Source organism: Balaenoptera borealis (assembly GCF_965194805.1).
Source record: "Balaenoptera borealis genome assembly, chromosome: 13".
Taxonomy (NCBI): Eukaryota; Metazoa; Chordata; class Mammalia; order Artiodactyla; family Balaenopteridae; genus Balaenoptera; species Balaenoptera borealis.
The window spans coordinates 93,133,789-93,161,463 of NC_138870.1; the positions used below are offsets into that span (position 1 = coordinate 93,133,789).

A 27,675-nucleotide genomic window follows, 5' to 3' on the forward strand; every position below is an offset into this window, starting at 1 on the left:
TAAGTTACTCCCTGATAGTTATTTATTTGATTATAGGTGGAGAGAGTGTAATGTGAACCAGACAGCCCTGGTTGATGGAACGGTAGAAAGAGCAACAAACATCCCTCTAGGGTAATTTAGAGATGTGAGCGTGTTCTGAAACTTCTCTCCCTGATCCAGGTGCATAGAAATTGTACATAAAATATTTTATATAATAATAAGAAGAACATGGCTGTATTCAAAGGAATTTTAAAAAGATAATGGAGAACCCAGGGTTGTAAGCCTGAAGCTAAACTATGATGAAACGTGGGGATTTGGATCAGATACAGGTAGCTGGGGTTGGAGACCCCTTTCCCAAATGGGGATGAGGACCAAGTACACCTCATGCATGGAAAGGACTGTACGTCTGTTCTCCATGCAAAGCCAGGGCCTGGACGGCCCATGAACTGAGACCATAATACCTCTGCCTTCCCATGTTATATTGTGGCCAGGACTATGCCAGCAAGATGTGGCTGGTGGAAAGTGGGTTGCTTTTTGAGCCTGCTACCTTGTTTTGCAAGTAGACCAAATATTACACCATATGGGAGGGGAGGGAATTCTTTTGCAGGACTAGATTTATGCACTCTCCAGTTTGCACATACTTCAATCTGTTACACTTCTTTGATTAAAGAAGAACTGGAATATCTTTTCCAACTCTATGCCATTTCCACAGTGAAATAGTAATGATAATAAGAGTCATTCATTCATTCATCACAGATCTTCTATTGTTGGTCAGATCCTATGCTTGAGAAACACAGTCAAAATAGATCCAGTCCTTCTGGCCGATAATAACAATAGCACAACAAAGCATTTGCTATTCATACCCTCTTTGAGTCCCATATCAACCCTGTGAGGGATGTTAATTCCCATGTATTTAACAAATAAGGCTACTCCAGGTCAAGTCGCCTCCTCCAAACCACCTATTTAGAATACTGTGGGCAGAGGCTGGAACTCAGATCTTCTGATAACTTGTAAGAACCCAGAAGGCATCCCTACAAAATAAAAGGGCTTAGTCTGGAGTGGGTGAGGACTATGGGGTTTCCTAGAGATAGTGAGGTATGAAAGAGGCAAAAGTTCTGAAGAATAAGCCCTTTCCAACTGGAAGGAAAGTGGGAAATGGAGTATATGGAAACTGATGGGTAAGGAGTGAGATACTATTTCATACCCACTAACATAGCTATAATTTAAGGGGGAAAAATAGGAAAATAACTAGTGTTGGCAAGGAATAGCAGAAATTGGAACACCTTTCCATACATTGCTGGTGTGAATATAAAATGGTGTAGCCACTGTGGAAAACAGTTTGGTGGGTCCTCAAAAAGTTAAACATATATATATATATGAATGTATGCATACATATATATATATATATATATATATATATATATATATATATATATATATATATATATATATATGAATGACCCAGGAATTCCTCTCTTAGGTATATAACCCCAAAATTGATAACAGATACTCATACAAACACACATAAATGCATGTTCACAGCAACGTAATTCACCATAGCCAAAAGGTGGAAACAACCCAAATACCCATCAGTGGATGGATGGATAAACAAATTATGGTATATATAATACATACAATGGAATATTATTCAGCCATAAAAAGGAATGAAGTACTGATACATACAACAATGTGTACATATGAACCTCAAAAACATTATGCTAAGGGAAATGAGCCAGAAACCAAAAGGTGACATATTATATGATTCCATTTATATGAAATATCCAGAACTGGAAGATCCATAGAGATGGAGAGAGAGCAGATTGGTGACTGCCAGGGGCTTTGGAGAGGGGGAGTGGAGAGTAATGGTTTAATGGATATGGGGTTTCCTTTTGGAGTGGTGAAAATGTTTTGGAACTAGATAGAGGTAATGGTTGCACAACATTGTGAATATGCTAAATGTCACTGACTTGTTCACTTTTAAATTGTTAGTTTTATGTTATGTGAATTTCACCTCAACAGCAACAACAGCAAAAAAGAACAAGAAAATCCCAGCCTCTCTGGCCCCAAAGCTTGCAGTCTTCTTGCTTCTCCATGGCCGTGGTGCTTCTCACATTTGGTTTGATCATGAAACCAGCAGCAAAACTGGTTTATCTATGTCAGAAAGAATGGAAGTTAAATGCAAATGACCTCAGAAGTAACCAAGAAACAATAAAAATAACAAAATTTTCTTTTAAATTCTTTTTTATTCTCTTTCTTGCCAATAAAGACATTTAACCGGCTCTCAAACCCTTTCTTAGTTTTTAAAGTTGAACCTATGATGAGCAATTTCTTTCTTTGAAGAATTGCTGGCATAGGTCAACATATTGGGATTGATTTAGGAAGGAGAGGCAGAATGGCAGAAACATAAATGAGGAAGGAATGGGTCAGAAGACACGGAGGAGAGAAACGGAAACAAATGTGTATATAGCTATGCTCCCTGATGGAAAGTAAACCTCTCTCAGGCCAAGGAGCCTGTCTTATTCATCACCAACAGAACTCATTATAGAATCTCATTTATAGGGGCACTCAGTAAATATTTGTTTAATAAGTAAACTATAAAGCAAAATAAATTTGGGTTTCACCCTGCTGACCTAACTCATGAATCATCACACTTAAGAAAAGGCAATGTTTCTTATCCCATAACTAATTGAGTTCTTTTGTTTGTTTAATTCACCCAGCCATCCATCCACCTTTCTTCCATTCAAAATTTGACAAGCTTGTATTGATTGCTTACCCTATGCCAGACACTATTATAGAGGCTGTGGCTACAGATAGGAATAAGACACCGTTCTTGCCCTCTCGTGGCGGGAAGTTTCCGAGCATAGGGAAATGGAGCTGGAGAGGGAGGCAGAGGCTGGGCAGTGAAGGTCTTGGAGAAGTACAAGGAGGGATCAGTCAGGTGGAGAGGTTTCCTGGACTGGCTAACCACAGGAGCCTTGTTATTTAAGTGATGTGGGTGGAAACCAGGGAAGCCCCCTTCTTTATTAAGCCCAGGGAACAAGGACAGAGTTCAAAGGGGGGGAGATAAAAACAAGAAGGCCAAAGTGCAGGCAAATTAAAGAGCAAAGGGGGGAGTAAAATATTAAGCAGGAAAAGAGCCAAAATAATATTGACAGTTGAATTGTGGTGCCCCACCCTCATCATTATTGGATACTGGCTGCGTGGATAGCTTGCCAGGTAGCTCTGCCTGGTGTAAAGGTAAAGATCACAGCGAACAGTCATTGTGATGATAAGCCTGGAGTGACTGTTGCCCTAAACGCTGGTAGAAGGCAGAATGTGCCCCCTCCCCCGAAAGATGTCTTTGCCCTAATCCTTGGATACTGCAAATGAATATGTTATGTCACATGACAAAAGGGACTTAGCAGTTGTAATTAGGATAGGGAGATTATCTCAGATTATCGAGTGGGTGCAATCTAACCCATGAGCCCTTGAAAGCACAGAAAGGGCTGGAGTAAGAAACGTGAGACAGGTGGAGAAGTCAGGGAAATTTGAAGCAGGAGAAGGACTCAACCTGCTGTTGCTGGGGGAGGACAGCTGGAAAACAGGAGTAGTGCTGGCAGCCTCTCAGAGCAAACACTGTTTCCCAGGTGACACCACTAGGAAAGAGTGACCTCAGTCTTACAACCATAAGGAACTGAATTTGGTGAGCAACCTGAATGAGCTTGGAAGTAGGTGGATGCCCAGAGTCTCCAGAAAGGAACCTGCCTTCTTGTCACTTTGATTTCAGCCCCGTGACAACTCAGCAGAAGACCCAGTGCAACCACGTTGCACCAGGCTTTGGACCTACAGAACTGTGAGATGATATGAAGGTGATGTTGTAAGCTGCTAAATCTATGTTAATTTGTTAGGGCTGCAAGAGATAACTAATCACTGCCTTTAAGAAGAATTTGTCTCACAGCTGATGAAACAGCGAGTTCCTTCAGAGCAGTGAGTATCTTCTATTATCCTTGAGGTTAAGAGTACAGACTCTGGAGTTAGGCCACTGGGTTCAAATCCTGCCTCTGATGCGTACTGCTGGGTAACAGTGGGTCAATTTTTTAATCATTCTGAGTGTGCTCGTCACTAAAACTTCCTATTTTAGGGCTGTTTTAAAGTGTAAATGAGTCAATATTTGTAACTTGGAAGTGTGCCTGGAACAAAGCAAACACTGAAAATATTCGATTTTATTGTGAAGATGTGTCTGGGACGTGGTAGAAGCATTAGTTGAACAATAGTTTTTCTCCTTGTAGGGGAATGCAACAGTTTACCATCTAGATTTCTTCTTTAGGACCGACACACTCATTCCCCCAGACACGGGGATTGTTGGCTGAGGAGAGCTGCCTCACCCAAGGTCACATCTCCCTGGGGCCAGCCTGTATCCAAAGACAGGTCGTTGCTCGGGAGCTGGGCCTGGCTCCTTTGCCATGATTCAGGACAACTCTTAAGGGTCATCCCAGATTCAGAGCACCCTTGGGATTGGCCAGAGCCTCTGTTGCCATGTCACAGCAGTTTATTTTCTCCCTCTGTCCCATCTGCCTCCCTCACTCTCTCAGAGGTGGTGATCCTGAGATCATTCCCCAAGAAATGTCTTGCACACACATCTCTGTCTCAGAGTTTGTTTCCCAGAGAAGCTGACATAATACACTTTTCCTTTCTCTTTTCCTTTTTTCTTCCTCTTCTTGCTATTTGCAGACTGTGCACTATATGCTACAACACTGTTCTTAATATTTTATAAAGCCCTTCTAATCCTTACAGATATAACTCAAGATAGATATTATTTATTGTCTTAAAACAAGGAGGCCAAGACATTGAGTGGTTCCCTACCAGCTCAAAAAGCTCCAAGAGGCAAAGCTAGGATGAGAACCTGACTGAATTCAGATCTAGAGGCACCCGGTTTATTGCATTGAATTGACCAGATTGCCCTAGGATCTTCCCTTTGGGAAATGAACTTCATTTCTGCTTAGGTTTGAGCTGGCAGTCTCTTTGGATATGGAGTCTGGAGCTACTTTTGCTGCTTCAGAGGTGATTTCCATATTTCTCGTCCAAGAGCATTCTCGTTTGGCCCCAGCATTCTCCTTTCTCCTGATTAAGAACAGTCAGTGAGCCCTGCAATGAGGCCCCACACATCCTGAAGAAGGTTAACGCTCCTGTGTGACCACATGGCATATTCTCTTTAAGGGCATCATGTGATATCCTTCTGGGACCAGAGCCCCGCCTCTAAGGACCAAAGACCCCTCATACAATCCCATCACCTGAGAATTTTTGTCAAACAGGTCAACGAATGGCCAGTGACCATTCTTGTTCCTAGGTCCCATCCTTGTTCCTAGGTCCTGGCTCTTCCAAAGTAGTCCGGACAAGAAACATAGTCCATAAATTTATACCCACACAGTTTCTGGGCATGCAAGTTAGAATCTTAAAACATTATCCTGCTACTTCATGCAAGCCAGTGTTGGAGAAAACTTTCTGCTACAGCGTGTGCATCACAATGTTGCTTATAGAAGCAAAAGAACAAGGGAATAATCTAAATGTGTAACAAGAGGAGAACAGCTAAATAAATGTGAGCATGTAGTATTGTCATAAAAATCATGTTTTCAAATAATATTTAATGGTATGGAAAATGGCTCAGAATATATTAAGTGAGGAGAATAGAATAGTTAAACACTTTCATTGAATTTTTGTCACTAATTCTTTATATAATATGCTAATAAAAAACTAGAATAAAATAACATCATAGTGGTTATTTGGGGGAAATGTGGGATTACAGGTTTTGCTTTATTTTCTTCTTCATATATTATTGTATTTTCCAAGTTTTGTGCTAATAGTGTGAACTAATTCTATTATCAAGAAAAACAACTATTTAAAAGATACTTTAACAATCTATTTTTTAAATTGCTTTCTTTAGCTTGCCAATAAGACACATTTTGGGTCTTATAATCCAACTCAGTAGAATTCAGGAAGTTATGAGCATTTTTTGTTCAGGTTTTTTGAATTTATAATCTTAATATGTCTGGAATGTTTTGTGCTTGGTTGTCAGTCAGTAGTTCAAGGTATTGGATGGATATACACCCAAAGCATGCAAATGATTCTAATTAATGAATATTAGGCTATTCTATATGAATATTAATAAATATTAGGATATTTTCCAGCTTGGTTTGTTTAAAAGGATATAGGATCAAAGCAATCATGCAAAAAATTTCATGAATGCATAGCTCATGCCAGGAACTCCCTTAGGTAGTAAAGATACAGCAATGAATATGTTTCCTTTTAAAAATCACAATGCATTACATTATGTGCTGTCATTACCTTATGTACCAAGAATTATGGGACCACAGAGTGGAATAACCAACTCTAGGGTTATCAATAAATACTACATGGGGAAAATGATTTTTAACTGGGCTTTGAAGGATAAATAGGATTATCTAGGCTGAGAAAAATGGGAGACGGCCATTCTAAGAAGAGACAATAATAAGCAGAAGTACAAAGCTGTGAAGATACATGCTGTGTTAGGAAATATGCGAACCTGGTAAAATACATGGCTGGAAAAGTAAGATGGCCCATGTTGGGAGAGTATTTGAATGTTGCATTAAGGAATTTTTAGTTTGGTTTGTGAAAGAAATGGGAAATGTTGGGTAATTCCTGTGTCCATATAGCACGTGAATGGGGTTAGATGATTCGGCAATTCAGCATGAATACACCTAGATTTTAACAGCTTGATGAACTGAATTGATAGAAATACCCTAATGAGTCAGAGTACAATTATTTTGTATTTTATTTAGCATCTGTCTTATGTGCTCAGCCTTGTTTTAGGCACTATGTGTAATATGTAAAAATGTTAAAAATCATATTTTTTCTAAGTACATTTATAGCTTGCCAAATATAGGCTATAGGAAAATGATAATAATACTTCTAAAAATAAATGCTATTAGGAGAAAAAACCAAAATATGTGATTCAACTCTAAAAGAATGAAAGAACTGGGAATCCTAAGGTCCCTCCAAGTGTCAGTACAATTTATAGCATAATTATATGTGTGGACTGCTGATTCCAATAGTCGTAGACTAGGCAGTGCAGATTGCCCAATGAATATGGAGGGAGTTATGGAGGTGTGACCCAGTGACTCACTGAGATATCACTTTGAGGGTTTACAGAGCTGTAGTAAGTCCTTCTGTCAACCTTTGTCAAATTGGGGTAACTTGGCATAAGGTAAAGTTTCTACAAAGTTACCTTCAAGGGACGAGAAAACAAGTGGGCTTGTAGTGTGTGTGTGTGTGTGTGTGTGCATGTGTGTTAAATAATGCAATGGTTAAAAGGACAAAATTGCATCTAGACTGTCTAAGCTTGAATCTAAGCTTTGCCCAATATATCAGTTCTTCAGCCTTTGCAAGTTTAATCATCTCTCTGTGCCTCCATTTCTTTGTAAAGTATAGATGATAATAGTATCCACCTCATAGGATTGTCATGAGGATTTACCATAAAGCACCTAGAATAGTGCTGGGTATATAGCAAGCAACTGATAAGTATTAGTGATTAATGTTACTAAGGCCCATGATCATTTGTTAATAAGCCAGAGAGTCAGAAAGGAAGAGGCTTAGGGAGATGTGACCCCAAGGAAAATACTGGGAAGGAAAGGGTCAGGAGAAGGGGCCCTGGGTCTGAGGATCATCCATCCCTCTCTTCCTCCCTTCCTCCTTTCTTTCCACAATTATCTACTGAGTGTTTACCATGTGTCAGAAGCTCTTCTAGATACAATGGAAATTGCAGTGAACAAAACAATCACAGGGTCCTTATATTCTAGTGAAGGAGATAGAAAAACACACTAATTTAATGCCAGTTACTGATTGCTGCTCTGAAGAAATTGAATGAATCGGATGTGAGATATGTTTCCTGGGAATGGTCGTAATATCGGTAGGGATAGAGATATCACTAGGCCAGTAGGGAAACAAGTCTATTGCCAGGGGAAACATGGATGTGTGTAGGAGCTGTTCTAGATTGGGAAAACAGCCCTGCACCGTAGCCCAAGGGATAGCCCCCTAGGGCAGTCTTATCATCCTAAGCAACCGTGCCCTTTGCTCTCAGATTTTGGGTATGGTGTATCTGGGAATCTCAGAAGGGAAGCATCACTTTGGGTATTGAGAACTTGTCTGCCAACCATCTCTCACTGAGTAAGTGTAATCGATTACCTAAGTGTGCTACAAGTCTTCACACATCATATGATCATCTACCATATGAGGATGCGTCCTGGCAACACCTAGGTCATTTGTGAACTAGTCTAAAGGGCCACCAGATGCCAGGTGGAATGAGGCAGGATGTACCATGGTTTTCTCTGAGAGTAAGACCAGGCCATGCTACTATGCTCTGTGTCCCCTAGTACACAGGGGACAGAGGTAGTGAGAGTTAATTGTGTATTTCAACATGGCTAGGCTGCAGTGCCCAGGTATTTGGTCAAACACTAATCTAGATGTGGCTGCGAAAGTATTTTCAAATGAGATTAACATTTAAATTAGTAGACTCTGCATAAATACGTTTACCTTACATAATGTGAGTGAACCTCATCCAATCAATTTAAGAGAAAAAAGACTGACTTTCCCCAAGGAAGAGGGAATTCTCCCTATACTCTGCATTTGAACTCAAGCTGCAACATCTACTTTTCCTGCCAGCCTGCCCTACAGATTTGGGACTTGTCACCTTGCACAACCATGTGAGCCAATTCCTTAAAATAAATTGATCTCTTGATAGATAGCTTTGATCTATCTATCTATCTATCTATCTATCTACCTACCTATCTATCTATCTAATCTATTTACCTATCTAACTATCTATCAGACCATCCATCCATCTATCCATCCACATACATACATGCACATTCTATTGGTTCTGTGTCTCTAGAGAACCCTGACTAATACAGAAGGGAATGGACAGCTCAATCATATTTGGATAACTCCCATTCCTCCTTCAAGATTTAGTTCAGCTTGTTACCTCCAAAGTAATGTTTTCCCTGGTGTCTCAACTTTGGGTCAGATGCCTTTTCTCATTATGTAATAATTGTTTCTATATTTTCCTTAGAGAATTAGGGTCACCTCTTATTCATATTTGTATGCCCAGTGCCCAGCAGAGATCCTGGCCTCTAGTGCGAAGCTCACTAAACATAAGACGTGAATATAATTACTACGCAGAGCAGGGCCGTGTCCCAGGCACCTCTGAAGATACCAATACTTAGTGCCCCACGGGTTGCTAGGCTTTCACTAAATTTTAGTTCAATTGAACTAAACTACCTCCTTGTCTACTCCCTATCATGGCTGGTTTTGCCTGAGAAGGGGTGCGTTATGGGTTGAATTATGTCCCCCCACAAATTCATATGTTGAAGAGCTGACCTCCAGTACCTCAGGATGTGACTTTATTTGGCAAACGGGTCTTCAAAGAAGTAATAGCATTAAAATGGGGTCATCAGGGTGGGCGCTAATCCAATATGATTGGAGTCCTTACAAAAAGAGGAAATTTGGACACAGAAAAATACATAGAGCGAAGATGATGTGAAGAAACACAAGTAGAAGACAACCATCTATAGGCCAAGGAGAGAGACCTGGTACACATCCTTTGCCCATTGCCCTCAGGAAAAACCAACCCTGTTGACACCTTGATCTTGGATTTCTAGCCTCGGGAACCTTGAGACCATAAATTGTCCTTTAAGCGCTCCATTTGTGGTACTTTATTATGCAGCCCCAGCAAACTACTACAGAGTGTATCCCCACCAATAAATGCATCTTTTTCAGTTTACCCAAGCACCTAGCTGCCTAGGCAGCTTCTTCCAAGTCTTTAATATTTAAAGGAGAAGCTGAATATTTAAGTCAATGAGAGATCACAAACTCTTTAACTTGTTTCCTGTTAGCTTCCTTACTTCTTATCACAACTAGAAAGTGAATTATCTCTACAGCGAAGCCTGGCACATAGTAGGCATTCAATAAGCATTTGTTGAAAGAAATGAAAAAGTCATGAACACGCTTGATGCTAGTGCCTTCCAGCAAAATAAAACCAACCTTCCGTGTCCTGTTTGGCTGTCTTAGATCAGCATCTGTAATCCACCCTAGCCTCAACCCCTTTTGAAGCTGTTATTTATTCCTTACCGGGTGCCCTGATTCATTAGTGGTTTCCATTAAAGCTATGGTTGAAAAGAGACTTTCATTTGCAACCCTCAAGCGTGGTGTTTTTGTTGGCTGGCTTTTCCTGCTCTGAAATAATTACTTTTTCTTGAGGTGCTGAACTTTTTCATGTTTCTCTCTCCTCCCTGACAGCCTTTTCTTTGATCTTTCTGGAAGGATTTGCTCAGGCCCATTTAGTAATGCCAGAGGATCTTAAAGGAAAATAAATTATTGACTACTGATGCTGAAAAAGACCCCGGGAGATGCTTTTGTCCAAACCCTTTCAGTGAGGTCACAGTTTTCAAAATAGGCCATGTGAATGGTAATAGTAGTGGTAATAAAAATAATAACAATAAAAAGCATTTGTCATAGGCTTTACCATTTGCAAGGGATTTTCATTCATGGCATTATATTTCATACAGGACCTTACACAGAGTGAGGTACCTTGGAGAGTAAAAAAAAAAAGGTCATTGGCTCTGGTGGCAGGAGGCCTCAGTTAGAATTCTGGTGTTGCCACTTCTCTTCTGCTATGACTTTGGGCAAGTCACTTCACCTTTATGAGCCTTTGTTTCCCCAGCTATAAAATGAGGACGAACAAAGCTTCTCAAGACAAAGAATGCAAAAGATCTTTGAAAGCTGTAATGTTGTACCAAAATATAAAATATGGTAACATTTTACTTCAACTTTTTCTTAGTTGATTTTTAATTGCTGTTATCAGCAAAACAGAGAGAGTTTTTTTAATGAATTTTATTTGAAAGTGAAGCATGAGTAAATTTGTGCCAACTCTATAGGGTGCCAACTGAATTCAAAGTAAGAAGCTCAATATATCAGAGACGCCACTCTGAATGAATCCCGCATTCAGTAATATAGTCCCAAAATTTGAGACATGTTGGTATGTGCATATCTGTCTCCTCCATGGCTAAGCTGCTTTTTTAAAAAAACACTTTCTTCTCTACCCATTTTTCAGTTTGTTTTTAATTTACTTTTTATGGTTATAAAACAGTTCACTTATTCATTGACTCAGCAAATATTTATTGATCCATGTGCTGGGTACAAGTCAAAATACTGGGGAATATATCTAGTAACTAAACAAAGTTCCTGCCCTCATGGGGCTTACATTTTTTTTCAACATCTTTATTGGAGTATAATTGCAAGGCTTACATTTTATGTGGAGGAGATGAACAGTGAATATAAAGTAAATGTAGAGCATGCCGGGTGATAATATACCTTATGGAGAAAAACAAAGAATGGTAGAAAAAGGAGTGCTTAAAGGTAAGTTGTGGGGCATAGAAACACTGCACAGACCAGAAGGAAGTGAGAGAGGAGCCATGGGGTGTCTGAGAGAAGAGCAACTAGGCAGTGGGAACAGCAAGTGCAAAGGCTAAGAGGTATGGTCGTACTTAGCATGTCTGGGGAAGAGCAGGGAGGTTAGGTGATTGAAGTTCAGTGGTTGGGAGAGAGGAGTAGGTTATGAGGTCTGAAAGACAGTGGTGTTGAGCAAGGAGTGGCAGAAATGGCCCTGCAAGGTCACGTAAGCCTTTGTAAACAAGTGCGTGAGGCTGTCATCCTTTATTTTGAGTAAGAAGAAAAGGAGTTGGAAGGTTTTGAGTGGAGGGGTGACATGATTCAATTTGTCTTTAAAGGATCACTTCAGCTACTGTGTTGAGAATAAACTGAAGAGGAAGGGATAGAAACAGGAAAGCTATTGCAAGCTCGCTTCTGAAGATGAAGGAGGCTTGGACCAGTGTAGTCACAGTAGAGCTGACCAGAAATGATTTGTGACCATCAGAATAGGATGTATAATGCCATGATAATAAAAGATATCTGATATCTCAGTGGCATAGAACAACAAAAGTTTATTTTTTGTTGAAGTACATGTGCTTCATGGAACGTCTGTGGCTCTGATTCATGTCAGTTTTACTTCAAGACCCAGGCTGTCAAGACAGCTTCCATCTGGATCACTGGCAGTTGTGAAAAGAGACATTGGCCAAAGCAAGTCACAGAACTGCTCCTGAGTTCAGCAAAGCAAAGATGAAAAATCCTCCCACAGGTAGGAGCATCTCAAGGAAAGAAGTCAGGATAGTTGGAGAATACATAATTGACCACATGGTCAAATTCCGGTTCTGCTCTGAAGGTAGAGGTAACAGATTTGCCATGGATTGGACCTGAGCTGTAGATAAAAAGAAATAAGTGAAAAATGGCCTCAATGATTTGACTTGAACAAATGGAAAGATAGAGTTATTATTTTCCAAGATGAATATGATTGTGGGAGGAGCAGGTGTGGGGCATGCTAAGTTTAATAAGCTACTCATTAAACATCCAAGTACAAATATCAAGGATGCAGTTGGATATCTGAGTCTGAAGTTCAAAGAAGTAGTTTAGACTGATGAAATAAATTTTGGAGTCATATTCAGTGCAGAAAGAATGGAAAATACAGAAAAGATTTTTTTAAAAGGAAACATATAGAACAGCTGTACTGAGGTATAGTTGATATACAAGGAACTGCACATACTTAATGTATACAATTTGATAGGTTAGACATATGCAAACACCCATGATACCATTACCACAATCAAGGAAATAGACACATCCAACACCACCCAAAGTTTCCTTGAGTCCCTTTGTTTTTATTTTGTTTTGTTTTGTTTCACTTTGTAGTAAGAATACTTAGCATGAGATTTACCCTCTTAACAAACTTTGAAGTGCACAATACTGTATTGTTAGCTGTAAGTTCTATGTTGTGCAGCAGAAATCTAGATATTATTCATCTAGCATAACTGAAAATTTATATCCATTAAATGATAACTCCCCATTTTCCCCAGCTCCTACCCCCTCGTAGCGACTACTGTATTCTCTGTGTCAATGAGTTTGGCTATTTTGGATACTTCATATAAGTGGAATCATGCAGCATTTGTCCTCCTATGGCTGGATTATTTCATTTTGCATAATGTCCTCCAGATTCATCTATATAGTCACAAATGGCAGGGTTTCCTTCTTTTGTAAGGCTGAACAATATTCCATTGTATGTATATAGCACATTTTCTTTACCCACTCATTTGTAAATGGACACAGGTTGTCTTGGCTGCTTTGAATAATGCTGCAATGAACATTAGAGTGCAGGTATTTCTTTGAGGTCTTGATTTCAATTCTTCTGATGTATACCGAGAAGTGGATTGCTGGATCATATGGTAGTTCTATTTTTTAATTTTTTAAGAAACTTCCATACTGGTATCTATAGACAATGTGTTATTTTACATTCTCATCAACAATGTAAAAGGGTTCCAATCTCTCCACATCTTTATCAACACATATTATCCTTTATTTTTTTGATAATAGCCATCCTAACAGATATGAAGATGATATCTCATTGTAGTCTTGATTTGCATTTCCCTGATGATTAGTGATGTTGAACATCTTTTTACATACCTGTTGGCCATTTGTATGTCTTCTTTGGAGAAATGTCTGTTCAAGTCTTTGGCCAATTTTTTAATTGGGTTATTTTATTTTATTGCTATTGAGTTGTAGGAGTTCCTTATATATTTTTGGTTATTAACTCCTTATCAGAGATATGGTTTGCAAATATTTTCTCCTATTCTGTATGTTGCCTTTCCATTCTGTTGATTGTTTCCTTTTCTTTGTAGAAACTTTTCAATTTGATGTAATCCCACTTGTATATTTTTTCCTTTTGTTTCCTGTGTTTTTGATGTCAGAGCCAAGAAATTATTGCCAAGACCAATGTCAAGAAGGTTTTCCATTATGTTTTTTTGTAGGAGTTTTACAGTTTGTCTTAGCATTTAAGTCTTCAATCCACTTTAAGTTGATTTTTGTGTATAGTGTACAGCAGGGGTCCAATTTCTTTCTTTTCCTTCATATGGATATCCAGTTTTCACATCACCACTGGTTGAAGAGACTATCATTTCCCCATTGTGTATTCTTGGCACTTTGTCAAAGATCAGTTGACTTTATATGCATGGGTTTATTTCTGGGCTCTGTATTCTATTCCATTGGTCTGTATATCTGTCCTTTTGCCAGAACCATAATGTTTTAAGTATCGTAGCTTGGTAATATATTTTGAAATCAGGATGTATGATGCCTCCACCTTTGCTTTTCTTCCTCAAGATCATTTTGGCTGTTCTGGATCTTTTGTGGTTTCCTATGAATTTTAGAATTTTTCTCTATTTCTGTAAAAAAAAATACCACTGGGACTAATTTTATGAGACCAGCATTACACTGATACCAAAGCTAGAAAAAGATACTACAAGAATAGAAAATTACAGCTGCCTGCTTCCCCAACTCCAACCCCTTGGCCCCTCTACGAGGGCAAGAGAATTATCAATCTGTGTGTCACAGTGCAGATCACACATTATACCACATTTGGTAGTGCACAGTGCCACCATGCATCAAGACATTGCATAAATGCACATGGGTATTCCCTCCACGCTACTTCCATACAGCTGGGTTGGAAGCCAAGCTAGAGCCCACATAACATCTGGTTAGCATGATTTCCTCTCCTTTCTTCCTTGCATGCATGTCTAACAAGCATGTCATCATTTTGTTTTCATGACCAGTGCCACAATTCAGAGAACTTGTGATTTTAAGATCCACTGGGGCTTGAAGGAAATGGAAATCCTAATGGGCGTATAGGTGGGACTTTTGCTGTAACCTAACGATATAAGTTTTTCCCTTTGGGGTAAAACACACTGGCCCAATCAGTCATAAAGTATTCTTTTTGTTTCTCATTTTCCATTGCTCCTTGTAAGTACAGTTTCCTCAAGAACCTCGCAGGGAAGAGGTCACTGGGATGAGGTTAGGATTTGGGTATTCCCAACTTCCTTGGCAATATTGCTATCAGAACCTTGACCCATTTGTAAGAGAAGGAATTCCTAATATTACAACCACTTATTTATTGCTTGAATGTTATCATCAATATCTCCTAAAAACATTCATGAAAGCTGTATTTATACACCTCCAGTGACAAGGACCTCTTTACCTTAGAAAGTCACTCTTTCCACCTTTGCACATTTCTAATGAATAAAAAGTTCTTTTGTGTGTCAAGCCAAGTCTGATCCCCAGTAACTTCCATCCCATGGCCCTATGTCTACCCCTCAGGGCTAAAATGGAATGAATTTAAGAAGCTTATTCCTTTTTAGTGTAACAGCAGCTCTTCAACTTTACTACAATTCCCTCTAGCTATATGAAGTTCTGATAACCCACAGGAAGGAGATATTCCCAAGTGTTGGCCGTTTCTCTGTAATTGACTTTTCTGCTCAGTGCCCAGCTCAGGCAAGACACTGTTGATCTGCTGATCTGAGATCCCCTCTGTGTACACAGCCAAATGGAGTGTGACAGCTAGGGTACAGGTAATGGCTATGGATGGATGTCATGGGTCCTGATACATCTCCATTTCATTTGTTAATGAAATTGCTCATTCTCAGTGCCCTAAAGGAGACCTGACTTTGATACCCAGTGACCCTAACAAATGTGGAGTTTGCATGCAAATGGCACCCTTGTTTAGGTGCCAGATTGTCAAGTGGTCCCTGGTATATGTGGGGCATCATTGTATACACACAATGACAGCGTTTGTACATCACAAGTATGAAGTCTTAAGAGTGAGAGATAGAGTGTAAACACACACAAGCAGGAGCTATGAACCAGACAGACCTGGTTCAAAACCAACTTCTACTGCTTACTATCTTTTGTGCCCTTGGACCAGCTGCTCTATCTCCCTGGACCTCATTTTCCTCCTATATTTGCAAATCAGAGAAGTAATATCCTCGCCACAGTGTTGTTGTTAAGATCAAACAAGCAAAGGGTCTAATATAGTGCTCGACACATAAAAGATGCCCCAAAAGGTAAGTTATTTTCTTCAATTTTTCAGTTTACAATGTGTTTTTTCATATATTGTCTAATGGCACCTAGAATATATTTTATCTAAATTTTAGCTTTCAGGCAGGGCCATTGCATGTGTAAATACACTCTAACTTAGGAAGAAAAAAAAAAAACTATAGAGGAGATTGTACAGCCTCATCCTTGAAAAGTTCTCTGTTCTACCCAACTTTCATTATTCATGCTTCTGTCTCTCTATCTACAAAATACTTAGACTGAACTAGACAAACTCTAAGGTCTTATACTCTATTCTTATGCTGATCTATTACTCCTATAGCAATCTACAGCTGTTTTATTCTGTTTTTAAAGGGGAAGTGAGGGAAGAACTAACAGTTCTCGAGGACTTCCTCCTTTCCAGGGGCTCTGTTGGATACTCTGTTAAACACCATTTTATGTTCTCTACCACTCTGTGAGGGAGTTATGATCGCTCCTTTCTCACAGGTAGATGGAGAAGGTCATAGAGATTAATAAATTGGCCAAATCATTCATGATTAGTAATTAACAGAGTTTCCTAATTTATATGAGGACATGAACTCAGGGAAGGGGATGTTTGTCCCACTACTGAGAAATACAAGAGTCCTTATATAACCCAGTACTCTCATTCCCAAGAGAGAACATCATGGAACGGAGAAAGGGTACATAGTCCCAAAAGTTAGGAAACCAAACTTCTAGCTTTTAGTGTAAGTCTAAATTGCATCCTGAATCATTCTTTCCCAGAGGAACTGAAAAATCCCCGCTATACTTACTTTTACCTCCACGTTCACCCTGAAAGATGCATGAGCATGTTAAAGCGGAATTAAAGACGGTGTATGAGGAGTTGCAGATCTGGGTTGTAAGGTTCCTTTACTCACTGTGTGACCTGGGGAAGTTTGCTTGTACTTTCTGAATCTCAGCATCTTCACCTGTCAAATAAAAGGGGCGGGACCACGTTCTTAAACTGCAGTCCCCAGACCAGCACCATCAACTTTACCTGGGAACTTATTAGAAATGCACACCTCGGTCCCACCCCACACCTAGTGATTCAGATGCTCTGGTGGTGAAGCCCAATAAACTGTGTTTACATAAACCCTCCAGGAGGTTCTGACCACAGCAAAGCTGGAGAACCACTGGACTCGCCAAGTGCTAAGTACTCTCTGCACCTGGAAGAAATTCTGGAAGGTGTGGATGGCAGGCTGATGCCAGCCCCAGAGAGTGGGGGAAGCTGAAAACTGAGGGAATAATCAGATTGGGTCCTCAAGGCAGGAGGAATTATTGTCTTGTGCGTAGAGCATCCAGGCTCCAAGTTTCACTTCTAGCACCCAACTGTTATTTTAACTCGAATCATATTTCTTAACCTCTTTCACTCTCATTTTCTCATTTGCAAGGGGTGAGGGGAAGTAAAGATAAGTTTTCTGGGAATTGAATGATGCAACTTGTGGGAAATAGCCCCTGGATAAGTGGTAACTTAACCTCTCTGTATCTCCACCCCTAGGGTAAAGTGTAAACTTTTTTTTTTTTTTTTTTTTTAGTAAACTCTTCCTTCACCTGAGTGACAAGGAGTTTTTCTGAGACAGCTCATGCAGGTGAGTTGCTTCTAGCTAGACTTACACTAAAAGCTAGAAGTTTGGTTTCCTAACTTTTGGGACTATGCAATGGCCCTGCCTGAAAGCTAAAATTTAGATCAAATATATTCTAGGTGTCATTAGACAATATATGAAAAAACACATTGTAAACTGAAAAATTGAAGAAGATAACTTACCTTTTGGGGCATCTTTTATGTGTCAAGCACTATATTAGGCCCTTTGCTTGTTTGATCTTAACAACAACACTGTGGGGAGGATATTACTTCTCTGATTTGCAAATATAGGAGGAAAATGAGGTCCAGGGAGATAGAGTAGCTGGTCCAAGGGCACAAAAGATAGTAAGCAGTAGAAGTTGGTTTTGAACCAACTAGTTTCCTTTTCACTAAGGAAACCTACTGCATTAGAGGTGTCATCACCCACAGGACAGATTCTGAGTCCATTTTCAGCCCAGAACTTCTGAGTTTGTCCCTCAAGGAAGCTCTATCTTTTCATAGCTGACTGGAACTTTTTTAGGGTGTGTGAGCAGTAGGGGCATTTTTTAAATAGCAGGAACCAACTTACGCATTAAGCAAAATAAAAGTAGAAAGTATTCTAATATGGGAGGACATGGACCTTGATCTCAGATGGCCAAGTCTTGGTGGAAGCTGTTGGTAACAGAAGCCATATCACCACTCGGGCTTGGTGGCTCTGATTTCTCTGTTCTCCAGTCCACTTGGTGGATAATACCAACCACAGCTCTGGAGTTTTCGGGCCACATGATTTTGCACCTTCCGCCTCTCTCTTTGCCTCTCTCTCTGCTTCTCTCTATTCAGGAGTTTTCCTCTCCTATTTCCAGATCCCTGGGAAAGAGAATCTGGTTGGCTGACTTGAGTCAAATACCTCCCATCTCTTGGTCTAATCATCTGTGGCCAGAGAGGCAGAATCACCATATACACTCTTTTTTTTTAACATCTTTAATGGAGTATAATTGCTTTACATTGTTGTGTTAGTTGCTGCTGTATAACAAAGTGAATCAGCTATACGTATATATATAACCCCATATCTCCTCCTTCTTGCGTCTCTCTCCCACCCTCCCTATCCCACCCCTCTAGGTGGTCGCAAAGCACCGAGCTGATCTCCCTGTGCTAAGCAACTGCTTCCCAATAGCTATCTATTTTACATTTGGTAGTGTATATATGTCAATGCCACTGTCTCACATCATCTTATCTTACTCTTCCTCCTCCCCGTGTCCTCTAGTCCATTCTCTACATTTGTGTCTTTATTCCTGTCCTGCCCCGAGGTCCTTCAGAACCTTTTTTTTTTCCATATACATATGTGTTAGCATAAGGTATTTGTTTTTCTCTTTCTGGCTTACTTCACTCTGTATGATGGACTCTAGGTCCATCCACCTCACTACAAATAACTCAGTTTCGTTTCTTTTTATGGCTGAGTAATATTCCATTGTATATATGTGCCACATCTTCTTTATCCATTCATCTGTCAATGGACACTTAAGTTGCTTCCACGTCCTGGCTATTGTAAATAGTGCTGCAATGAACATTGTGGTGTATGACTCTTTTTAAATTATGGTTTTCTCAGGGTATATGCCCAGTAGTGGGATTGCTGGGTCGTATGGCAGTACTATTTTTAGTTTTTTAAGGAACCTCCATACTGTTCTCCATAGTGGCTGTATCAATTTACATTCCCATCAGCAGTGTAAGAGGGTTCCCTTTTCTCCACACCCTTTCCAGCATTTATTGTTTGTAGATTTTTTGATGATGACCATTCTGACAGGTGTGAGATGATACCTCATTGTAGTTTTGGTTTGCATTTCTCTAATGATTAGTGATGTTGAGCATCCTTTCATGTGTTTGTTGGCAATCTGTATATCTTCTTTGGAGAAATGTTTATTTGGGTGTTCTGTCCATTTTTGGATTGGGTTGTTTGCTTTTTTGATATTGAGCTGCATGAGCTGCTTGTATATTTGGGAGATTAATCCTTTGTCAGTTGCTTAGTTGGCAAATATTTTCTCCCATTCTGAGGGTTGTCTTTTCGTCTTGTTTATGATTTCCTTTGCTGTGCAAAATCTTTTAAGTTTCATTAGGTCCCATTTGTTTATTTTTGTTTTTATTTCCATTTCTCTAGGAGGTGGGTCAAAAAGGATCTTTCTGTGATTTATGTCATAGAGTGTTCTGCCTATGTTTTCCTCTATGAGTTTTATAGTGTCTGGCCTTACATTTAGGTCTTTAATCCATTTGGAGTTTATTTTTGTGTATGGTGTAAGGGAGTGTTCTAATTTCATTCTTTTACATGTAGCTGTCCAGTTTTCCCAGCATCACTTATTGAAGAGGCTGTCTTTTCTCCAGTCTACATTCTTGCCTCCTTTATCAAAAATAAGGTGACCATAAGTGTGTGGGTTTATCTCTGGGCTTGCTATCCTGTTCCATTGATCTATATTTCTGTTTTTGTGCCAGTACCATACTGTCTTGATTACTGTAGCTTTGTAGTATAGTCTGAAGTCAGGGAGCCTGATTCCTCCAGCTCCGTTCTTCTTTCTCAAGATTGCTTTGGCTCTTCGGAGTCTTTTGTGTTTCCATACAAATTGTGAAATTTTTTGTTCTAGTTCTGTGAAAAATGCCATTGGTAGTTTGACAGGGATTGCATTGAATCTGTAGATTGCTTTGGGTAGTATGGACATTTTCACAATGTTGATTCTTCCAATCCAAGAACATGATATATCTCTCTATCTGTTTGTATCATCTTTAATGTCTTTCATCAGTGTCTTATAGCTTTCTGCATATAGATTTTGTCTCCTTAGGTAGGCTTATTCCTAGGTATATTATTCTTTTTGTTGTAAAGGTGAATGGGAGTGTTTCCTTAATTTCTCTTTCATATTTTTCATCACTAGTGTATAGGAATGCAAGAGATTTCTGTGCATTAATTTTGTATCCTGCTACTTTACCAAATTCATTGACTAGCTCTAGTAGTATTTTGGTAGCATCTTTAGGATTCTCTATGTATAGTATCATGTCATCTGCAAACAGTGACAGCTTTACTTCTTCTTTTCCGATTTAGTTTCCTTCTATTTCTTTTTCTTCTCTGATTGCTGTGGCTAAAACTTCCAAAACTATGTTGAATAATCATGGTGAGAGTGGACAACCTTGTCTTTTTCCTGGTCTTAGTGGAAATGGTGTCAGTTTTTCACCATTGAGAATGATGTTGGCTGTGTGTTTGTCATATATGACCTTTATTATGTTAGGGTAAGTTCCCTCTATGCCTACTTTCTGGAGGGTTTTTATCATAAATGGGTGTTGAATTTTGTCGAGAGCCTTTCTGCATCTATTGAGATGATCATATGGTTTTTCTCCTTCAATTTGTTAATATAGTGTATCACATTGATTGATTGGCGTATATTGAAGAATACTTGCATTCCTGGGATAAACCTCACTTGATCATGGTGTATGATTCTTTTAATGTGTTGTTGGATTCTGTTTGCTAGTATTTTGTTGAGGATATTTGCATCTATGTTCATCAGTGATATTGGCCTCTAGTTTTCTTCTTTTGTAACATATATGCCTGGTTTTGGTATCAGGGTGAGGGTGGCCTGGTAGAATGAGTTTTGAAGGGTTCCTCCCTCTGCTGTATTTTGGAAGAGATTGAGAAGGGTAGATGTTAGCTCTTCTCTAAATTTTTGATAGAATTTGCCTGTGAAGCCGTCTTGTCCTGGGCTTTTGTTTTTTGGAAGATTTTTAATCACAGTTTCAATTTCACTGCTTGTGATTGGTCTGTTTATATTTTCTATTTCTTCCTGGTTCAGTCTCAAAGGTCATGCTTTTCTAAGAATTTGTCCATTTCTTCCAGGTTGTCCATTTTATTGGCATAAGTTGCTTGTAGTAATCTCTCATGATCCTTTGTATTTCTGCAGCGTCAGTTGTTACTTCTCCTTTTTCATTTCTAATTCTGTTGATTTGAATCTTTGCCCTTTTTTCTTGATGAGTCTGGCTAATGTTTTATCAATTTTGTTTATCTTCTCAAAGAACCAGCTTTTAGTTTTATTGATCTTTGCTGTCATTTCCTTCATTTCTTTTTCATTTATTTCTGATCTGGTCTTTATGATTTCTTTCCTTCTGCTAATTTCAGGGTTTTTTGGTTATTCTTTCTCTATTTGCCTTAGGTGTAAGCTTAGGTTGTTTTTTTGAGATTTCTCTTGTTTCTTGAGGTAGCATTGTATTTCTATAAACTTCCCTCTTAGAACTGCTTTTGCTGCATCCCATAGGTTTGGGTCGTCACGTTTTCATTGTCATTTGTTTCTAGGTATTTTTTTATTTCCTCTTTGATTTCTTCAGTGATCTCTTGGATATTTAGTAGTGTATTGTTTAGCCTCCATGTGTTTGTATTTTTTACAGATTTTTTTCCTGTAATTGATATCTAGTCTCATAGTGCTGTGGTCGGAAAAGATACTTGACACAATTTCAATTTTCTTAAATTTACCAAGGCCTGATTTGTGACCCAAGATATGATCTACCCTGGGGAATGTTCCATGAGCACTTGAGAAGAAAGTGTATTCTGTTGTTTTTGGATGGAATGTCCTATAAATATCAATTAAGTCCATCTTGTTTAATGTGTCATTTAAAGCTTGTGTTTCCTTATTTATTTTCATTTTGGATGATCTGTCCATTGGTGAAAGTGGGGTGTTAAATTATCCTACTCTGATTGTGTTACTGTTGATTTCCCCTTTTATGGCTGTTAGCATTTGCCTTATGTATTGAGGTGCTCCTATGTTGGGTGCATAAATATTTACAATTATTATAGCTTCTTCTTGGATTGATCCCTTGATCATTATGTAGTGTCCTTCTTTGTTCTTGTAATAGTCTTTATTTTAAAGTCTATTTTGTCTGATATGAGAATTGCTACTCCAGCTTTCTTTTGATTTCCATTTGCATGGAATATCTTTTTCCATCCCCTCACTTTCAGTCTGTATGTGTCTCTAGGTCTGAACTGGGTCTCTTGTAGACAGCATATATATGGCTTTTGTTTTTGTATCCATTCAGCCAGTCTATGTCTTTTGCTTGGAGCATTTAATACATTTACATTTAAGATAATTATCAATATGTATGTTCCTATTACCATTTTCTTAATTGTTCTGAGTTTGTTATTGTAGATCTTTTCCTTTTCTTGTGTTTCCTGTCTAGAGAAGTTCCTTTAGCATTTGTTGTAGAGCTGGTTTTGTGGTGCTGAATTCTCTTAGCTTTTATTTGTCTGTAAAGGTTTTAATTTCTCCATCAAATCTGAATGAGATCCTTGCTGGGTAGAATAATCTTGGTTGTAGGTTTTTCCCTTTCATCACTTTAAATATGTCCTGCCACTCCCTTCTTGCTTGCAGAGTTTCTGCTGAAAGTTCAGCTGTTAACCTTATGGGGATTCCCTTGTATGTTATTTGTTGCTGTTCCCTTGCTGCTTTTAATATTTATTCTTTGTACTTAATTTTTGATAGTTTGATTAATATGTGTCTTGGTGTGTTTCTCCTTGGATTTATCCTGTATGGAACTCTCTACGCTTCCTGGACTTGATAGACTATTTCCTTTCCCATATTAGGGAAGTTTTCAGCTATAATCTCTTCAAATATTTTCTCAGTCCCTTTCTTTTTCTCTTCTTCTTCTGGGACCCCTATCATTTGAATGTTGGTGCATTTAATGTTGTCCCAGAAGTCTCTGAGACTGTCCTCAATTCTTTTCATTCTTTTTTCTTTATTCTGCTCTGCAGTATTTATTTCCACTATTTTATCTTCCAGGTCCCTTATCCGTTCTTCTGCCTCAGTTATTCTGCTATTGATTCCTTCTAGAGAAGTTTTAATTTCATTTATTTTTCATCATTGTTTGTTTGCTCTTTAGTTCTTCTAGGTCCCTTATCCATTCTTCTGCCTCAGTTATTCTGCTATTGATTCCTTCTAGAGAAGTTTTAATTTCATTTATTTTTCATCATTTATTGTTTGCTCTTTAGTTCTTCTAGGTCCCTGTTAAACATTTCTTGTATTTTCTCCATTCTATTTCCATGATTTTGGATCATCTTTACTATCATTACTCTGAATTCTTTTTCAGGTAGACTGCTTATTTCCTCTTCATTTGTTTAGTCTGGTGGGTTTTTACCTTGCTCCTTCATCTGCTGCGTATTTCTCTGCCTTCTCATTTTACTTAACTTACTGAGTTTGGGGTCTCCTCAGGCTGCTGGTTCATAGTTCCCTTTGTTTTTGGTGTCTGCCCCCAGTGGGTAAGTTTGGTTCCATGGGTTGTGTAGGCTTCCTTATCGTGGGGACTGGTGCCTGTGTTCTAGTGGATGAGGCTGGATCTTGTCTTTCTGTTGGGCAGGACTGAGGCCTGTGGTGTGTTTTGGGGTGTCTGTGAACTTAGTATGATTTTAGGCAACCTCTCTCCTAATGGGTGGGGTTGTGTTTTTGTCTTGCTAGTTGTTTGGCATGGGGTATCCAGCACTGGAGCTTGCTGGTTGTTGAGTGGAACTGGGTCTTAGCACTGAGAAGGAGATCTCTGGGAGTGCTCTCAACGATTGATACTACATGGGGTCATGAGGTCTCTGGTGGTCCATTGTCCTGAACTCGGCTCTCCCACCTCAGAGGCTCAGGCCTGACACCCAGCCAGAGCACCAAGACCCTGTCAGCCACACCGTCAGGATTAGCAAGGGAGATCCTGGGAGAGGGGTCCCACCAGGTCACATAGACTCCTGGACTCTCTGATGTCCTTTTATTCCTTTGCACTTAGTCTAGTTTCACTTGCACATAGGGAGCCATGTGAAGAGGCCTCACAGCTGCTCCTTCAGACCAGAGTTCCTACTGGGAAATGCCACCATACACACTGAATTCCTGGGGACCACCCCTGGAAGTGAGAGCAAATTAGGATGTTCTTAGAAACTGGGCAGACCATCAGAGATGTTCACCTTGACAAAAACTGGAGACAAATATCTTGAATCCTCCTCAAGAACCAGGGTGGAGTTGAGAAGACCTGTAAGGACCAGTGAAGCAGCCAGAGACTAGCAACCAAAGAAAGTTATCGCCTTAGGCTTAAAGCACTATATCCTCAGGTAAGGAAGCCACCTGAAGCTGGCAGGGAGGGAGCAGGGGACAAGTGCCTGCATGTCTTTCTCCTCCATTCTCAGACTTCAGCTGGTGCCTCCCATTGGCTGAACCCAATGAGAAACCAGAATACTAGGTGGCCCCAGGACACAGTCTTTCTGCTGGGCAGAGAAGGGCAGATGTCCAACCTGGAGAGATGAACAGAAACAAGGAAATGGGGAAAAGTGCAGTGGATGTCTCCCCACCCGTTGCACTGTTAGCTCCAGACAAATATATATTTTAGCTCTAACACAGAATTGACCCTGTCTCTGGCTGTAATCCCCACGGGGTGGATAATACAGGAGACGTCCTGGTTGCAGACTGGCTGCAGTTACCAGAGAGAAAAGGCGCAGAGTCCCTGCAACATCCCTCAAGAGGTACTGCAACCTGGGATGGTCTTCCTACGGTTTTCTAAGTCTTTTCCATTCTAAGCTACAATGAACATAAGGGGATTCGGCCCATACCACCACCTACTGCAGTCCTGAAAATGGCCTTCTTCCAAGCTCTAATCATCTCTCCCTTCCTCAAAATCCTGCACTGGGTCATTAGTATCCATAACAAACCTTTCTTCAAGCACTTGTGCCCAATTTACCAGTAGGTGCAGGTGTTTTCCTATTACAGTAACTTCTCTTGGACTGTTTCCTTCCCCTGAAGTATGCTTTTTCTCTATCTCTATCTCTATCTCCCTGGGGAAAAAAAAAAAAAACTGCTTAATTTTAGGCTCTCAGTCAAACCAGTCAGGTAGAAAATCACCTCAAATGGAAGTGAGCTCTCCTTCCTTCATCAAACAAGTTTCCTTTGTTCTTCTCTTTAAGTGCATGTGTAAAAGGTTAATTGGTGCCTCTTTTAAGCTCTCTTCCTGTTCCATCATTGCTACCTCAGTGGACCTTTTGCTTGTTTGTTCCCAGGTCATCTCTTGCTGCACTCACCACCCAGAGAACTACACTCCCCAGGATCCTTTGCCCTTTATCTCCAAGTGGTTTTGGCCAATGGGAGGCACTGGCAGAAGACCAGAGAGGAGAGAAGCTGGGTATTTCTCTCCATCTTTCCCTGGGTTTCAGGGAACTTCTCCAGCTTTAGCACCATCTCTTCTGGGATTCAACTCCTCCCACTGGAGGGCCTCCACTTCTGGGTTCTGTTCACTCCATCATTTCCCCATGACATTGAAGCCCTAAAGGGGGTGGCAGCACCATTTTGCTACTGGAACCTCTGAGTTGCCTGCAGCTTTTTTTTACTATTGGAACCCTGTAGTGTTTTTCAGCTCTTCTATCACCTATATAACAGATTCCCTATCTTAAATTTCCTTTGCTTTAGATACCTGGAATATTTTCTGTGCTCCTGAGTGAGCCTGAATGATGCTTCATCTCACACCAGCATGAAAGCATGGAAAGTGTATTCACCTTAATCACAAAAGATACCTGGGAACAGATTCAAATTCTGCTCCTTTTTCATTGGAGTGACTTTGGGCAAGGTCTGCAACCTCTAGCCAGTGACAAGCATACCGATTTCTTAGGAGTCCTGGAAAGATTTTAAGTGAATTAACATATATTAAAATGGTATAAAAATGACCTGGCACAAGGTAGATACTCAATAACCTAGCATCATATTCATCAGTATCAACAATAAATAAATTCATCTCCTTCCCTGGGCCCAGTTGTGAGTTTTGGGGACTTCAACTATTTGTGGATAAGCTCTACAGCCTTTGCAGTAACGGAAGAATTAGAAGTGGAGTGAAGAAAACCAAAAGAAGGCAAAGAAGAAGAAAAAACATTGATTGAATGGCTGTTCCATTCCAGGAATCGTGCTGGGTCTCTTAAATATATCTCCTGATTTTATTTCCCCTGGAAGAGAGGATTTCCAGAAGAGGAAAGTGGGCATTTTGGAGATGTGGTAGTTTGACTTGTCCAAAGTCATGCAACTAGCACACTGATTAGAATCCAGAACTTCCCACCCCTGGCATCCAAAGTTGCCATCAGGGATGCAAGAAAGAAACTAAACTTCCTTGAAAAGAAAGAAGAGACCCGAAAGTCATATCAGGTCTTAAGACAGCACACTCGCTTCCTTTTAATCTTGCAAAACAAACCTGAGAGATGAGGATGGGAGCATTAAAAAAAAAAGGAGAAAGAAATTACGAGACATGTGATGAGCCGGAGATCTGGAAGAGCCTGGGAGAGAGAAAAGGAAGGGAGTGTGGGTGGAGGCAGTGGCGACAGTGTTGCAATAAGGAGGGGCATCCCCCTAACAGATTCTTCCCCAGTTCTAAGAAAATTCTATCTCCAGAACCTGTCCAAGGAACAGGTGAGAAGGAAAAAAGAAACAGAGGTGGGGGAGGCAGGCAGAAGGGAGCTGTTGTCTCAAGGACATTCTCAGCTTTGGAGATCATCTTGCTCTTGACCTCCGTATGCCCTCTTTTTCACCAGAACTGTAAGAAATGGACAGTTATATGGCAGGTTCTGTACCTCACTCTTCAAAGGAAAGACGTCTACATCCAGCAAGGAAGGCAGTCGTGGGCCATTGGTTTCTAAAACTGCTACTTCGTCTCCAAACGCCTTCAAAGGAAGAAGCTGCCCACAGTCGGCCCCTCTCAGAGGGTAACAAAGACAAAATCTGTCTTTTGGGAGTTTCAGATTCGGGTGGACTTTGCTGCACACTTATCCCATGCCAGGCTCAGAGTCTTGGTGCTTTCCCATGCACTCTCTCACCTAGTCTTCTCAACCACACCCGGAGATAGACTTTACTCTCTCTTTATTTGATAGAGGAGGACGTTGAGTGTCAGAAGAGGGAAATGACAGCCCAGGGTCAAACAGCAGATAATTGGAGTCTGAGTCTTCTGGTTGTAAGTCAGGTATTATTTCCTGAAGTGGTGGGGCGGGGGGGGGGGGGCATGTGCAATGGTGATGTACAAGATGATTGCAGGTGTCTCTTGTATAAGCCTCTAAAGCAATATTTTAGGACTTATGGCTTTGTTTTATTATAAGTTAGAATATATTAGAA

The 27,675-nt window shown here is 39.9% G+C and overlaps 2 long non-coding RNA genes across 2 annotated transcripts in view; one reads left to right on the forward strand and one right to left on the reverse strand.

Annotated features, from left to right (window-relative positions):
• Positions 1–27,675, forward strand: part of LOC309608652 — a 228,033-nt gene that overhangs the window by 24,223 nt on the left and 176,135 nt on the right. The window lies entirely within an intron of this gene.
• Positions 10,137–27,517, reverse strand: LOC309608647. Its single transcript, XR_014233033.1, has 2 exons — positions 26,729–27,517; positions 10,137–14,408 (listed from the first exon to the last, which is right to left on the reverse strand). It is a non-coding gene; the product is annotated as an uncharacterized lncRNA (long non-coding RNA).